Source organism: Entelurus aequoreus, linkage group LG16 (assembly GCF_033978785.1).
Source record: "Entelurus aequoreus isolate RoL-2023_Sb linkage group LG16, RoL_Eaeq_v1.1, whole genome shotgun sequence".
Lineage (NCBI taxonomy): Eukaryota > Metazoa > Chordata > Actinopteri > Syngnathiformes > Syngnathidae > Entelurus > Entelurus aequoreus.
The window spans coordinates 26,532,892-26,549,833 of NC_084746.1; the positions used below are offsets into that span (position 1 = coordinate 26,532,892).

The window sequence follows — 16,942 nt, forward strand, 5'->3', positions numbered from 1 at the left end:
CTTTAGACATTGTTAACTGTTTGAAAATTTTCTTGAAGTTGTCCCATCTATTTTTTTTCCCCAGACACAGTAAATGATAATAAATGATAAATGGGTTATACTTGTATAGCGCTTTTCTACCTTCAAGGTACTCAAAGCGCTTTGACAGTATTTCCACATTCACCCATTCACACACACATTCACACACTGATGGCGGGAGCTGCCATGCAAGGCGCTAACCAGCAGCCATCAGAGGCAAAGGGTGAAGTGTCTTGCCCAAGGACACAACGGACGTGACTAGGAAGGTAGAAGGTGGGGATTGAACCCCAGTAACCAGCAACACTCCGATTGCTGGCACAGCCACTCTACCAACTTCGCCATGCCGTCCCTAACAGTCAAACATAAACTTCATAAACATTACATAGATTCACCCGATCTCAACATTAGTTACAAAGGCACACTCACATATCGATACAGAGTGAAAAAGCTGCTTTTGTCAGCGTTTATATCACTACATGGGACGCGTCAGTGTTATTGTGCTCATGAGAAGATTAGACTACAAACCCAAAAGCAGTGAAGTTGGCACATTGTGTAAATCGTAAATAAAAATAGAATACATTGATTTGCAAATGCTTTTCAACTTATATTCAATTGAGCAGGAAACAAACCCCGGACTGTTGAACGACTTAAGCTGTACATCAAGCAAGAATGGGAAATAATTCCACCTGAAGAGCTTCAAAAATTGGTCTCCTCTGTTCCCAAACGTTTACTAAGTGTTCTTAGCACCTAAGCGTTTTTATTTAACAGTAAATTAACTGAAGGCAGTGAGCTCTCATTTCAGTCATTCACAATCTTTGTCTAACTGGGCGGGCTCACAGAGAGCCTCGCAACTCGCCATTGAGATGTTCCGCAAAGTAACAAAAATGAGGAGGAAAAAAATATGATTACAAAGCCAAATGTCCCGTTGTGGGAATATTTCAGTTTCATGTCAGATGGGCAATATGAGCCCATCAACACGGACAATCGAGAGTGATCATGTGATGGCAACAAACTAAAAGAAAACGCCCGACCTCGTTTTTCCAACTGGGGAAAAAAACAATTTAAGATGTTCAAAATGTTTCAAAGTAAAAATGTTGAATTACATAAATAAGAGTCCATTTAATATTATTGTTTGTTCATTAAGGATAACAGTTATTTACCTTGCAATTACAGTACAATGATAAACATTTCTACAGTAATGACAAATAAAAGTTTGTATTATTTTAAATGGTTACTTGCATTGTTATACAATACAAGCCAAAAGTTTGGACACACCTTGTCATTTCAATGCGTCTTCTTTATTTTTATGACTATTTACATTGTAGATTATCACTGAAGGTATCAACACTATGACACCTGTGAAGTGAAAAACCTTTCAGGTGACTACCTCTAGAAGCTCATCGAGAGAATGCCAAGAGTGTGCAAAGCAGCAATCAGAGCAAAGGGTGGCTATTTTGAAGAAACTAGTTATTCACCTTTTTTTGTTGAGTACATAACTCCTTGTGTTCATTCATAGTTTTGATGCCTTCAATGACAATCTACAATGTAAATAGCCATGAAAATAAAGAAAATGCATTGAATGAGAAGGTGTGTCCAAACTTTTGGCCTGTACTATATATTATAATTACATTACATTATAAACACTATAGTTTTTACCAATTATTTATTCAGTTAAAGAGCATGATGTAGACAAAAGCTCTGAGTCTGTCTGCATAAAGCCAAATATTTTAAAAGTAAATTATGGCATAATGTTCTAATGTGTGGAACTTTGAGACAAGAATATGTTCATTGACAGTCTAAAAGTCTTCCTTCATTTGTTATTTTCAGAGTTTTATGCGTTTATATGTATACCATTTAAAAATCGCAAATCGAATTTGGAGAGAAAAATCGCAATGAAGTTTTTTATCAAAATTGTGCAGCCACAATGTGTGTGGTGCCGTGATCTGTGTTGCAACGATAAGAGTTTTTAAATTGTTTTTTATGTTGATGTGCATTCATTAGAAAAAAAGAATTATGGTTATGGCAAGCAGAAAAATATTTGTTTTTTTCAACTATTTTACCTAAAATAAACATTTAGGCCATAAAACAAATTGTGAAAATAAAGTATAGTGTGTGTCTCTTTGTTATATAATTTATTTTAATACAACTTTGCTAAAATATTTTAGTGTGTGTGTAAGTACTTTTTGAGCACATTCACCAATACTGGGATAATAATGATAATCGTGATATTGAATGGATCAATGATTCATCCCGGTCTTCCTCCTTGCCTTTATGTCCATTTGTTGTCCAACATTTACTGCGAGCACATCAAGAGGAATTAGACAAGACAGCTGTCAAACCCCACCCTTTGTGAGTGAAGATGGCAGGTGAGGTGCTTCCTTTTTTCCCTCCCCACCCTTCCATTCAAACCGTAAACCTCACGCTTTGAACAAAAGACGACAGGACTGAGCTCAACTTCTGCAGCACACATGTATGCATTTAGCTTTATTAAACCTAAGGAACTGTCCTTTATGTACAATTAAGAAGCCTGTGGTGCTCAATAGGAGTCTAAAGACCAAACTGTGTATCTTGAGTAAGTAAACGCGTGTGTTCTGTCCCTGGGCGTGCCTGTTTTCTTTAAATCCAAGCAGACAGAAGAAGAAAATCAAACAAATGAGGTCTTGTCACAGTCATTTTGTTGACAGCAGCTGCACGCAATGTGAAATAAATATTATTTGTGCAGCTGACAAACAATCAGAGCATCACACCAAGCTTGAATGCTTTGCAAGGGACAACATTCCCTTCAGTCCGCAGCCAAACTACCAGTCGGGTAAACTCGTTTTCATCCACTTATATATGCTTTTGAAGATCACATCTGTTGATGAAGTGCTAGAAGGGGAGGGGAAGAAGTGGCCAGAATTTGAAAAGGCCTTTGGTGATTTAGAATATGGCCGATCACAAACAAACCAACGGTTCCACACCAAAAAAAAAAAAGTCCACCAGCAGCAGGACGAGACCGCTTAAGAGGAAAAGGAGGGTGATGGTGAGAGGAGTGGAGAGGTGGGGGGCTGGTAGCTCATGTTCTCCCTATTGAAATGCAGACACTTTGATATGGAAATGGTGAGTTACAAAAAGCCGCTAGAATTCACACTCGCCTGCATTGAAACCATTTGCGCAAGGCGAGATGAGATGACACTTCCTTCCCAGGACAACACCGACAAATGGACCCGAGCAGCATGCCGGGCCGAGGCTGGAGAGATGGAGTTGAGGTAGAGAGTGTGTGAGTGTGTGTGTGTATGTGTGTGTGGTGAGAATGTCACAGAACATTTGTCCTCCTCCCGTTCTCTTGCTTTCAATTCCTACTGTCCCAGAACACACTGCAGGCTGAAAGCATTTTTTATAGTAAAAGAGAGGATGACCCTACTCTCCCTCGCACGAGATTTAAGGACTTTTGGTTGAGGCCAAAACAACAAAAAAACTTCCAAAAATCCACCCGGATTTGTCATCTTCCCAACATGCAGATGACGTAATGACGCATGAGCTGGCTTAGCAAAGCACAAAAACCCCATGACTGCACATCCTTTTACAACACCCTATGCGTGACAGCTGGTACATACATCACACGGATCACAAGTATTGGGACCCGCCTCTTCAATCAATTAATCGACCAGTAAAGGGTTGGGCTCCTCTGAAGCTTAAATCTTCAACTTTGAAGTCAATATAATTGCACAATTTACTCAGGCGTAAAGAAGGATGGATGTACAGATGCAGTTTTGAAATAAACATTTGAAGAACTTAGCAAAAGAGGCAACTAATGAAGCATTTTCTCAATAAATTGAACATTCTACCTCGATTTGGGTTGGTTTTCTGGCAACTGGCTGCATGCCTTGCCAGTAGTCTATTTGCATTGGTAAAGAGAATTCTACAAGCGGGGGAAAAAAAACAAACAACAGTTTTACAGCGGTTAAAAGCTCTAAATGATGGTTACGATTAATAACAACAACAATTGCATTGCACTTTGTACTGCAAACACAGTGGACTTGTTTACTACTTAAAAAGCAGGTAATGATAAAATACCTCCCTGCTGTGAAATGTTACATGATGTTGGTGGTGTACAACCTCTTGTGCTAATAAAAATGCTCATAAAAATGCATTTTTCACATCTTTATTAACACCAATTACATATTGTACAGATAAGCGTAGCAATGAATATTGGTATTAATAAGGAATGTCGATATTGTTATCAGTATTGATAAAATCCTAATGATATACATCCTTAATCGGGACGCTACATTACTTAAAATACGTTACTTGCACAATATCACGTTCATGTATTCATGTGCAAATGTATGAATGCATTACCATCGAAATGAGGTACCGATACTAACGTTTACGTCACCACTGATGCCATAATGGGAACAGGTTTTGCTACACTTCCCTTTTTCTAAGGTACTATCTGAGCCTGAGCTGCAACGATTAATCTATTACATCAATTAATTCAGGCACAAAAAACTTTGATTTATATTATTTTGCATCTATATATTTTTTATGAGTATAACTAATAAACAATTATCAAATCCGGACTGCATGGTGTGCAGTTTCCGCATTGCCATTGCCATAAAGCACACATGAGACGGTGGTGTATGGGTGCTATGATCTTTATGGCGGATATTTTTTAATACATACATTTTAAAGAGCAATGTCAATGTTGATGATGTACATTTATTTCCAAAAAGTTTTTGAAAAATTACTCAGTTAATCGAACAAACTAATCAATAGATCACTTGATTACTAAAATAATCGATAGCTGCAGCCCTGAGCTAAAACAGAGGGGGGACATTTGTGTGTAGTAGGGGTGCAACAATTTGTCAACATTGTCAACAAAAATCGACAATACAATTTGCAGTGGATAAAACGTATTTGTCGATAATAGTCGGTGACGTCATCGCTCATGTTTTTAAAAAACAATGGCTGTGGTCACTGGCAACAACACTGGGGTTGAAGACATTGAAAGTATGGGACCATTTCACCTTACAAACGTCAAAGCGGACCTTACTTTTTCATTGCAGTACATCTGTGATGATGGAAGTGTGTCGAACCTCTAAAGGATGCGGTCTGTGACACTCCTCTGTAAGATAGTTAGCTTGTTAGCTAGCTAGCTAATGACAGACTGGTGGAGTTGTGTGAAAAATAATAGGCAACTGTAATATTCTGACTTTGGCTATCGGCCTATGTGCAGCTTTCTGAACCCATCATCATAACAAAATGCTTATTTTTGAGAAAGCGCCATAGCTTTGGTGTTGTATAGTTTTTATTGCTGCCTTTTGACTGTCATTTGTTTACATAAAAAATGTTATACTTTATTTCTGTTGGCACTTTGCCTGTCCTTGCTTAAAAATTGACAAAAGTTATTATTTTCGTAACAGCCTAATGAGCGGCACAGTTATAGTAAAAATAAATATTTTTAATGAAGTAACCATCTTTGTTGTTAGTTAACACATTTTAAAACATCTCAAGCTGAATTCAAAAGCAGATAGCTAAATCAGATGTATGCTTCATTATCTGATTAGTAGACAAATCATTAGGTTAGCCAACGACTTAATGACTATAAAAATAGTTGTTGTAGTTGCAGTCCAAGTGAGTAGTATTGCACAATGGCTGGACCAGGATATGAAGTTTAACACCTGACACTCCAGTTGATACAGTAAATATTTGAAACATTACGTATCTACAGTAAATATAAAAATTGCGGGACGCCTTACTTGCTTCTGTGTTTAAGGCACAGCCAACAGACACCCAAAGATTCACAGCCCTTATATATATATATATATATATATATATATATATATATATATATATATATATATATATATATATATATCCATCCATCCATCCATTTTCTACCGCTTATTCCCTTCGGGGTCGCGGGGGGCGCTGGAGCCTATCTCAGCTACAATCGGGCGGAAGGTCGGGGTAACACTTGAATTTCAGTGAATTCTAGCTATAAATATACTCCTCCCCCCTTAATCCGCCCCAACTCCCGAATTCGGAGGTCTCAAGGTTGGCAAGTATGCGTAATGTAGCAAGAAACACATCAATAATGAATAAAGCAAAACATGTTCTAGACCAAAAATCCCTTATTATTCTCTACTGCTCACTAGTGTTACTATATCTGAGTTACTACAAATGTGCACTTCATTCACTAACTGTGTTACAAAAAAGATCAATTAGAATAATACAAAATGTTGGATATAGAGAACATACAAACCCTTTATTTATTAAATCACAATTATTGAAATTCAACAATTTGGTGAATTTGCAAACAGCTAAAATGATGTACAAAGCAAACAATAACCTGCTACCCCAGAATGTACAACAATTCTTCTCAACAAAAGAGGAGAAATACAACCTTAGAGGAAAATCTAATTTAAAACATGTGTATGCTCGTACAACACTTAAAACCTTTAGTATATCTGTATGTGGGATTAAATTATGAAACAGATTAACCAAAGAAATCAAACAAAGCACCAATATGATTCAGTTTAAGAGACACAAAGTACACAGAACAAGAATTATGATGAACATCTTGAAACCCTCTTTTTTTAATTGAGACAAAGATTATTTATGTATTTAATATGTGTATGCTTACTATGGTATATTATTTATTTATTATTTATTTGTTCACTGTTCTGTTACAGAGAACAAGGAAATTGGATAAAATTGCTATGGTATGAAAAGCGGTAGGATTAAATAAGCTCTGCTTCTTCCTACTCCTTTTCGGACGTGCTGTAGTGAAACAACTGGAATTGTGTGATGCGTTACATTGTATTGTATGCATGTTCGAAATAAACTGAAACTGAACTGAACAAAAGCCAGATTTACGGTTACGGCTCTGGTGCTGCAAACTTGCAGGGTTTCTGTGTGTAATGGGGCTAGAGTTGGGTACTTAAATTGGTTCCTTGTGTTATAAAAAAAAAAGCCTCCACCAATAACAAAACATTGAAATTTGACAAATGTATTCGTGCTTTTTTGCCTGGGCTGACACAAAGGTACATGAAAGCATGCCTGGATGACATTGAGGTTGAAGAAGCAGGTCAAACACCTCTAGAACAGAGACGGTGAGATGTAAAGGTCCAACCTTAGTGACCTTTGGCCCTGACAGCTTTTCTGGAAGGAACCAACAATACATACATACACACACACACACACACACACACACACACACACACCAGACCATGCACCTTAAACTTGTAAGCATGTCTTATATAACGCTGCAGCATTACCAATCCACGATTGGACGCCGGCTGTACGTAAATGTTATTTAACCTTGATGTGTCAGTGGTGCTGCGATCCTTGAGGGGGTAGAGAGGCTTCTTGCCCAAGTCTGTGCTAAAAAAGCCTGACGTGAGGGGCAGATATGGTTCCCCGGCCTGAAAAAACTCTGCATCTGTCTGCATGTGTGCATATGTGTGTGTCAGTGTTTATGTGTGGGTGGGTGTGTGTGTGTGTGTGCGCCCCATCATCTCGCCTGGCTGGCCTGGGCTCTGTGAATTATACATGGGCTGTGAAATGATCTTATTTTATAGCCGCAAAATGGAGAGGTAAATGGAGACACTAACTGACGTCCAACTACTTAGCCGATGCTCTGCTTGCAAGTGTGTGCGTGTGTGTGCATGCTTCATCAGTGCCCATACAATATGAGCACTGGAGCGGACATAAATATGTAGATCTTTGATTCAAATTAATATAGAACACAAGCATCCAGAGTAGTCATCATTATGCTTGGCTGACTTGATTTAAAGAGATGTATGCCCTAAAGGGGTATTTAAGATTTAAACTCTTCGTCTGTGGTTAAATACCGTTTGTTGGTAATACCTTATCATATTTAAATTTATAAAATGGTCTACTCACTGTGCTGGAAGGTTTGAGTGTGATGTCAACTCAGCTTCAGACGAGGCCCCCACAAACTGGGCTGCGGGTCGCACAAAGACGGGCTCGGCTCGGCTGCATGTTCACGGCGGACCGTCGGCAGGTATCAGACCCCCTGCTCACGCCAGTACATCCGGATTGGGGCGAATAGCTCCATACAGACACCGGAGGGAAAAAAATGGGAGTTCAGTGTAAAAGTAATAGCCGGTAGCAAAAAAAAAACAACAGAAGGTTGGAATTAAAAGTCCCGGGAATGTCTTGTGAAAGTGGGTCGGGTGTCGTGGAGCCCGCCGGTGGCGCACACGAGGCGGGTGTAGGTGTCGAGGTCCTCCCGTGAGCTCTCCCGGTTCAGCTGGCGGAGCACCGAGTCCGCACGACTTGCAAGGCAGTCTGAGGACTACTGAGCAGCCGAACTAGGCAGGACTGGACCGCCACTCTGCAGCAGCTGGATGGACCCGGAAGTGAGGCAAACGTGGAGTGGAGCTGAAGTCGGAAGCGGAATGGAGTCAGGTTAGTGACTTGCGGGCGATACTGCCAATTAAGGAATTTATTACAGGAATTTAATACGATTGACTGGAAATGTGTCATTTTTTTTATTTTGTTGCTTTGGAAAACTACTATTGTCTCTCCTTCAAGACCTCCTTTGTAAACAATATAACAAACGATTATTTTTCTTAAATCAGGTGAATCACACTTTTGAATAGGTGGGCTGCATATGACGTCATATCAGTTTTCCTTCTTCTAGTCCAGTGGTTCTTAAAGGCCTACTGAAATGATTTTTTTTAATTTAAACGGGAATAGCAGATCCATTCTATGTGTCATACTTGATCATTTTGCGATATTGCCATATTTTTGCTGAAAGGATTTAGTAGAGAAAATCGACGATAAAGTTCGCAACTTTTGCTCGCTGATAAAAAAAGCCTTGCCTGTACCGGAAGTAGCGTGACGTCAGAGGAGGTAATATCCTCACAATTTTCCTTTGTTTACAATGGAGCGAGAGAGATTCGGACCGAGAAAGTGACGATTACCCCATTAATTTGAGCGAGGATGAAAGATTCGTAGATGAGGAACGTTACAGTGAAGGATTAGAGAGGCAGTGATGGACGTATCTTTTTTCGCTCTGACCGTAACTTAGGTACAAGCTGGCTCATTGGATTCCACACTCTCTCCTTTTTCTATTGTGAAACACGGATTTGTATTTTAAACCACCTCGGATACTATATCCTCTTCAAAATGAGAGTCGAGCACGCGAAATGGACATTTAAAGTGACTTTTATCTCCAAGACAATACATCGGTGACACACTTAGCTACTGAGGTAACGTGATAGCATCGTTCTCAAATGAAGATAGAAACAAAATGAATAAACCCATGACTGGAAGGATAGACAGAAGATCAACAATACTATTAAACCATGTACATGTAACTACACGGTTAAAAATTCTCAGTCTGGTAAGGCTTAACTATGCTGTTGCTAACGACGCTAAGGCTAATTTAGCAACTTAGCAACCGGACCTCACAGAACTATGTACTCTCTCCTTTTTCTATTGTGGATCACGGATTTGTATTTTAAACCACCTCAGATACTATATCCTCTTGAAAATGAGAGTCGAGCACGCGAAATGGACATTTAAAGTGACTTTTATCTCCAAGACAATACATCGGTGACACACTTAGCTACTGAGGTAACGTGATAGCATCGTTCTCAAATGAAGATTGAAACAAAAGAAATAAACCCCTGACTGGAAGGATAGACAGAAGATCAACAATACTATTAAACCATGTACATGTAACTACACGGTTAAAAATTCTCAGCCTGGTAAGGCTTAACAATGCTGTTGCTAACGACGCTAAGGCTAATTTAGCAACTTAGCAACCGGACCGCACAGAACTATGATAAAAACATTAGCGCTCCACCTACGCCAGCCAGCCCTCATCTTCCCATCAATAGCCGTGCTCACCTGCGTTCCAGCGATCAACGGCGCGACGAAGGACTTCATCCGTGGGTTTGGTGGCAAGCATCGGCTAGGCGTCTGCTATCAGGGTAAGTAGTCCTTGTTGTGTTGCTGTAAGTATTGTACTTGGCCGCTAAGACACCGATCGATCCCACCTACAACGTTCTTCTTTGCAGCCTCCATTGTTCATTAAACAAATGGCAAAAGATTCACCAACACAGATGTCCAGAATACTGTGGAATTTTGTCGAAGAAAACAAGAGGTTTTTGTATCGGGTCCGATGGGGTCCAACCACTTCCGTGGATTTTGTGACGTCACGCGCATCAATCATATCCAAAGGAGTTTTTCAACCGGAAGTGTGGCGGGAATTTTAAAATTGCACTTTATAAGTTAACCCGGCCGTATTGGCATGTGTTGCAATGTTAAGATTTCATCATTGATATATAAACTATCAGACTGCGTGGTCGGTAGTAGTGGGTTTCAGTAGGCCTTTAACCTTGTTGGAGGTACCGAACCCCACCAGTTTCATATGCGCATTCACAGAACCCTTCTTTAGTGAAAAATAAAATGTTTTTTTTCTCAAATTCGAGACAAAGTCATATGTTTTTTTACGGGTGCACAAAATGAACCGTGCATTGATTGATTGAGACTTTTATTAGTAGGTTGCACAGTGAAGTACATATTCCGTACAATTGACCACTAAATGGTAACACCCGAATAAGTTTTGTTCTGGGATGTTTGGAGTTTAGATTTGAGGGTTATGGAGGTGCTAGGGTACCAGGAACATGCATGAACATCACCTTGTTCAAAGAACAAAACCAACACAGTGGATGAACTCACAAAAAATTACACACCTGCAAATCAGTGTGACTTCTGCTGTTGCCATATCCATAATACCCGACTCATCTTATTTACACGATGAGTCGGGTGTGTCTTGACCTACGCAGCGGAGGCTTCACCGAACCCCTGAGGCCGACATATCGAACCCCTAGGGTTCGATCAAACCCAGGTTAAGAACCACCGTTCTAGTCTTAAGTCACATGATGGCCAGGCAGCTTGACACAATTGAGAGTGAGTGCAGAGTTTGTCGTATTGCTGTTACACCTTTTGATTTAGTATTTGCTAGTTGAACTTTACAGATCACAAAAAAGGTACATTTGGATCGCTAACGTTGTTAGCATAAATGAATGGGATTTAACATGGAGAAAATTAGCATCACGGCTAACGGTGAAATATTTTTGGTTCATTATGAGACTGTGGTGGTACATAAACCTAGCTAGCTAGAGATATTGGCCCCAAAATCATTTAACAAGTACAGGAACAGCTAGCTAGCTTGAGTGGAAGTCTGCTGGAGTAGTCTACAGTCCCACAGTAACAAGCAATTACACCTCTATTAAACTTAAATACCATAGATCAAATATATTTACCCCAGTAATATCATCAAAACTTACCTAACTGGATGAAGTCCTTGGGCTTAAATACTAGTGTGGCCTCAACAGTCCTGTTGTAGCGTGTAGCATGCTGTGAATTATCTGTGCATGTGATGGAAGAATGCACTGCACATGTGATGGAGGAATGCACAGTCCAGAGTTTAAATTCAACTGAATTTGCATTAAATCCGGTTGCTTTAGCTACTAATCATGCTGCAAGATCTAGCATGTTGCATTCAATCTCTATTCCCATTAATTTCTCATTAATTCCTGTTAATTCCCATATATTCGCGTTAATTCCCATGGAAAGTTTCCAACTTTGAATATTCCCGGAATTTTGCAACCCTAGTTTTGATGCCAAAAAATATCGACATAATCATAGTAGTATCGACTAGATACGCTACTGTACTTGGTATCATTACAGTGGATGTTAGGTGTAGATCCACCAATGCCGGTGAGCTACGGTGTGTAGTGAAGCAGGTTTAGCTATTCCTCGTCCTGCAGGGATGATACTTGTAAGAGACATACTTTATTTGTCGCTATGGAGGCGAGTATTAGTGATCTAGAAGGAGCTAAAACACTGCCGACTGGGGTTGGACTTTAGTCGCTAGCTAAAGCACCTCTTCCAGTGGACGTTTCAGTGTTATAGATTCACCTTTATCCTTAGTTTTTAAGCCAAAATGCATCCGTTCTCTCTTTTCTGTCTGGGGGCGGACCAGTACTTTTCAGAGGTGGTATAGTACCGAATATTATTTATTAGTATTGCGGTACTATACTATTACCGGTATACCGTACAACCCTACTGTATACTGTACTTGATATCAATACTATGGATACATGAATCAATCTGGGCAACCTTAATTCAGGCAGGCAATTATTAGTAGTTAGTAGAAGTAGTAGTAAGCTATAATGTGAAAGCTAGCTAGCTTTAGTTTTCTTGATAGTTAGCTTTCCGGTGATAGATAGATAGATAAATAAGCAGATGAGTAAGAAGTTAGTTTGTCATCAATCATGTTAGATGTCCATCATCAAGTAGGCATTTCTATATGGGGCTCTGGTTTCCCTGTGGGCTAAAACAACAAACTATGGCTTCCTCACCCAGTCAAAAAAAACATGTATGTTAGCACACAACTGGAGTGAAGTCCTGGCAGTAATCCTACTGAATTCAGTTACATCTTACATCATTACATGTATGTTAGCGCTAAATTAAAACATAGTTTTACCAGTCAGAAGAGTGGATTTAAGAGCATTCTGGCTAATATCACCGCTATAGCTAGTTTGAGGGTAATTAGCCTTAAAAGTCACGCTGAACTGCGGAACAACAAACATGGAGGACAAAAAAAAGCTGCATCAAAGTAGAGACAGTGGAGTGGAATATTGTAGCATCCAGAGCGAAGGCACAGCGACAAGGTACGACAATGTTAGCATGTGTCTGTCTTTACGGTTCCACTGTAGCTAATTTTGTCTTGTTTTACAGAAAAAGGTTGTTATAATGTTATGTTATAGCAGTAATATATGTCCCAGGAGCCTGTTTTTATGAAAAAGCTATCATTTGTTAACATCTTGATAGATAGCTATCTGATGATAGGTAGATAAATATAGATAAAAACTTGGTTTGTTTGCTAAACTGGTCATCAGTCATGTTAGATATCTGTCACCATGTCAGCCTTTTTATGTGGAGGTCTGGTCTCCCTGAGCTTGTGGGCTAAAACAACAAACTCTGGCTTCCTCAGTCCAAAAAACATGTATGAAAGCATTACATTGAGTCCCGGCTGTAAGAAGAGTGCATTTAGGTACATTCAAGCGAATGTTAACTACTCTAGCTTGCTAGATACTAGGCAACTAGAATTTCTAAAGCTATTGGTTATTTCCTGATAGTTTTCCAAGGTCCTTTTGAGTGGTGACAGTATAAAATGGTAAATGGGTTATACTTGTAGAGCGCTTTTCTACCTTGAAGGTACTCAAAGCGCTTTGACACTATTTCCACATTCACCCATTCACACACACATTCACACACTGATGGCAGGAGCTGCTATGCAAGGCCTTAACCACGACCCATCAGGAGCAAGGGTGAAGTGTCTTGCTCAAGGACACGACGGACGTGACGAGGTTGGTAGAAGGTGGGGATTGAACCAAGAACCCTCAGGTTGCTGGCACGGCCACTTTCCCAACTACGCCACGCCGTCTCCAGAACCTGCTTTGAGCATTAAACATGAGAACAATCTATTGTCTCCCAATTGTTTACTCCACTTTTAGGCCCCTTCTACACTAAGCCGGCTAAGGTTATCCAGGGTAAATCCCACTTAACCTTATCCTTGTCCACACACACACAATGGTCGTTTAAGACCCTCGGCCCCCTCCGTCCGCCGGTGCAACACGATATAGTACGCATGCGCAGAAAATGCGCACGTCATAGTCACCTCCAGTGTTGCTTTGTGTGCAAGTTGTTCAATTTAACTTATCTGAACAATATCCAGTGTTGTGGTATTTCAATTAACTGGAATCCAGTGTGCTGTTGGGCCCTATTGTAGTGAATCACACCTGAGCCATCATAAATTAATCAAATCTTTAATGTGAAAGTAAACAATGTGATAAAGAACATTTTACATCAATCAATCTAGGGATCTAGATATCTGGTCAGGACACTTCTCACTCTTTTGCCTTTTTGGTGACTTTATATACTCTTTTCCTCCAAGCTTATTATTCTCTTCTTTTGTTGAGAAGGATTTTTGTACATTCATGGGTAGCAGGTTATAGTTTAATTTAAGCAGTTTGCAAAATGCACTAAATAATTGAATTTCGTTATTTTTCATTAAATGAATAAAGGGTTTAAATGTTCATATCCAATGTTATACATTATTCTAACTGACGTCTTTTGCAACATGGTTAGTGAATGAAGTGTACTTTTGTAGTTATTTCCCCATATTTCTACACAATACTTCGGATATGGTAACAAGAGTGAGCAAAAGAAAATATGGAGTGATTTTTGGTCCAGTACATATTTTGATTGATTCATTATTGACATTTTTCTTGCCACCTTATGTTGTATATTTTTTATATGAGATTTCCAGTTCATGTCATCATCTATTCAGTCTCCAGTCTTATAAAAAATAAAATAAAAAATAAAAGTTGCTATTTTCATTTTGTATGGGAATTTGCTTGGTTGAAATGGTAGGTTGCTGTTAAAGGTTGTATGTTAAAGGTTCTAAATTCTCTTCAATTACCTTTTTTATCGTTTCCATATTACCGTATTTTACGGACCATAGGGCGCACCGGATTACAAGGCGCACTGCCGATGAGTGGGTCTCGTCAGGTTTTTTTTCATACAAAAGGCGCACCGAATTATAGGGCGCATTAAAGGGGTCATATTATTATTTATTTTTTCTAAATTGAAAACACTTCCTTGTGGTCTACATAACATGTAATGTTGGTTATTTGTTCAAAATGTTACATAGCTAATGTTTTACAGACCATCTTCAAGTTGCTTTCTGACAGTCGCTTCAGGATGCGCCGTTTTGTGGGCGGTCTTATTTACGTGGCTCACCTTCGGCAGCGTCTTCTCCCCGTCATCTTTGTTGTAGCGGTGTAGCGTGCAAGGACGGGAGTGGAAGAAGTGTCAAAAGATGGAGCTATCTGTTTTAATGACATTCAGACTTTACTTAAATGAACAACGGAACAGCATCTTTTCATCCGTGGTTCACTCGTGCAACAACACCGGAAATGTGTCCCGTGAAAAACCGTCAGACCGGAACTCTAATAACTAAAGTTCCTTGGGTGAATTATCCAAACCCACTATACCGGTATGTTTTAGTGCTTCCTTACCGAGATACAAGTTGGAACTTTACACTAGTTTATATTAGAAATAGCAACAGTGGAGGATGAATGTCTCATAACAAGAAGTTTGTTGACTACGGTGTTGGTGCGCACTACAACGACGGACGGGCGCTAATTTTCAGGACTTATGCAGATCTCAAATACAGCAGTGAGAAAAGTTGGTTTTGCATAATATTGCAAAACAAAACAGCAGATAACATGTCTGCTAATGGGTGCCATTTTGCAATTCTAATACACAAACCATAATAATACTCGTATGTTGACAATCCATCAAGCGGTGCGGCTTCATAGTTTACCAAAGTTGTACTAAAACATTTTGACAGATTTTTGAGCGTCATGTGGAATGTTCTATATTCTCAATGGAACATTTAAAGTTGTGGTGTTGTTTATAAGTGTCATCCTGCAGTCTACACATATCTCTTATGTGTGGCTACCATCTACTGGTCAGACTTATCATTACACCATGTACCAAATAAAATAGCTTCGAGGTCGGTATCCACAACCAGAATTATTCCGTACATTAGGCGCCCCGGGTTATAAGGCGCACTGTCGATTTTTGGGACATTGAAAGGCTTTTAAGTGCGCCTTATAGTCCAAAAAATACGATCATTACGTTACAATCAATTGAGGTTTTTGGTTGTTTGTAGTGTCAAGTATGTATATTAAATGACAAATTACAAAAATAAAGCGTTCTTTGGTATAACAATTGTTCTTCAATCCACAATTACCGGATTCATACACATGCACAGACGCAGGAGGTGCATGAATTCCAATGGCGAACACGTCTTGCCAGAATGCAGATAAGCGTTGGCACTGGACGAAAAAGTGTCTCCATGCTCTGTTTAGCAGGATGGCCACCCGCTAGATACTGCGACTCCAAGGAGACAAACAGACCACCGTATTGTGCAAGCGTCCACACCTGTCTTTAACGCACGGCGAGGTAGACTCCATTGAAGTGAAACGGGGCACAGGCTGCAGCAGCCCGGGAAAAAGTTTGTTAATGCCATGGTCATGGAGCTGGAGCTCTGGGCACATACACAATGGCCTTGGGCGTGGCCGGCTGCCGATTCACGGGGCTTCAAGAGGAGCCGCTGCTGCTTTTCTGCCATCGCGGCTGAGAAAGTGCTTGATTTGATATAAGAAGCCTGCTTTTTAAATGTTAATATCATCGCCGACCAACCTCATTTATTTGTGGCAAAAAGAAAAACCTGCTTCCTCATTGATATGATAGCTAGAGATATGGCCAACACTTACAAAAGGCAGGCTTCACTGCACATCTTAAAGGATACCCTGTTACTCTACCAACTATCCGTCAGTGAGCGACGGACGTGTGAGTTTGATCATTGTGTTTTTCTTCAGGGAATAGGCTAACAGAGCACAATGTTGCTTTTACTACTGTGAGACCTCTGAGACAAATAAAATTGTTTAAAAAATGCATAATATGGGACCTTTTAAAGGCCTACTGAAACCCACTACTACTGACCACGCAGTCTGATAGTTTACATATCAATGATGAAATCTTAACATTGCAACACATGCCAATACGGCCGGGTTAACTTATAAATTGCCATTTTAAATTTCCCGCTACACTTCCGGTTGAAAACGTTTAGATATGATGACGTATGCGCGTGACGGAATCAGTTGATGCGGAAGTATTGGTACCCAATTGAATACAATACCAAAAAGCTCTGTTTTCATTTCAAAATTCCACAGTATTCTGGACATCTGTGTTGGTGAATCTTTTGCAATTTATTTAATGAACAATGGAGACTGCAAAGAAGAAAGTTGTAGGTGGGATC

General features: G+C 39.7%; 1 protein-coding gene and 1 long non-coding RNA gene across 7 annotated transcripts in view; one reads left to right on the forward strand and one right to left on the reverse strand.

Annotated features, from left to right (window-relative positions):
* LOC133630768 (adhesion G protein-coupled receptor L2-like) overlaps nucleotides 1-8,432 on the reverse strand; it is a 245,338-nt gene extending 236,906 nt beyond the window's left edge. For 4 of the 6 annotated variants that reach the window (XM_062022490.1, XM_062022488.1, XM_062022493.1 and 1 more), the window contains exon 1: nucleotides 7,909-8,432. The gene's annotated coding sequence lies outside the window, so the exon portion shown is untranslated. The remainder of the gene's footprint in view (nucleotides 1-7,908) is intronic. The other 2 variants (XM_062022491.1, XM_062022489.1) reach the window with 1 other exon arrangement.
* Nucleotides 8,425-16,942, forward strand: part of LOC133630769 (uncharacterized) — a 46,116-nt gene continuing 37,598 nt past the window's right edge. Inside the window, exons 1-2 of the long non-coding RNA XR_009821342.1 lie at nucleotides 8,425-8,436; nucleotides 9,897-9,968. This is a non-coding gene — a long non-coding RNA (uncharacterized LOC133630769). The remainder of the gene's footprint in view (nucleotides 8,437-9,896; nucleotides 9,969-16,942) is intronic.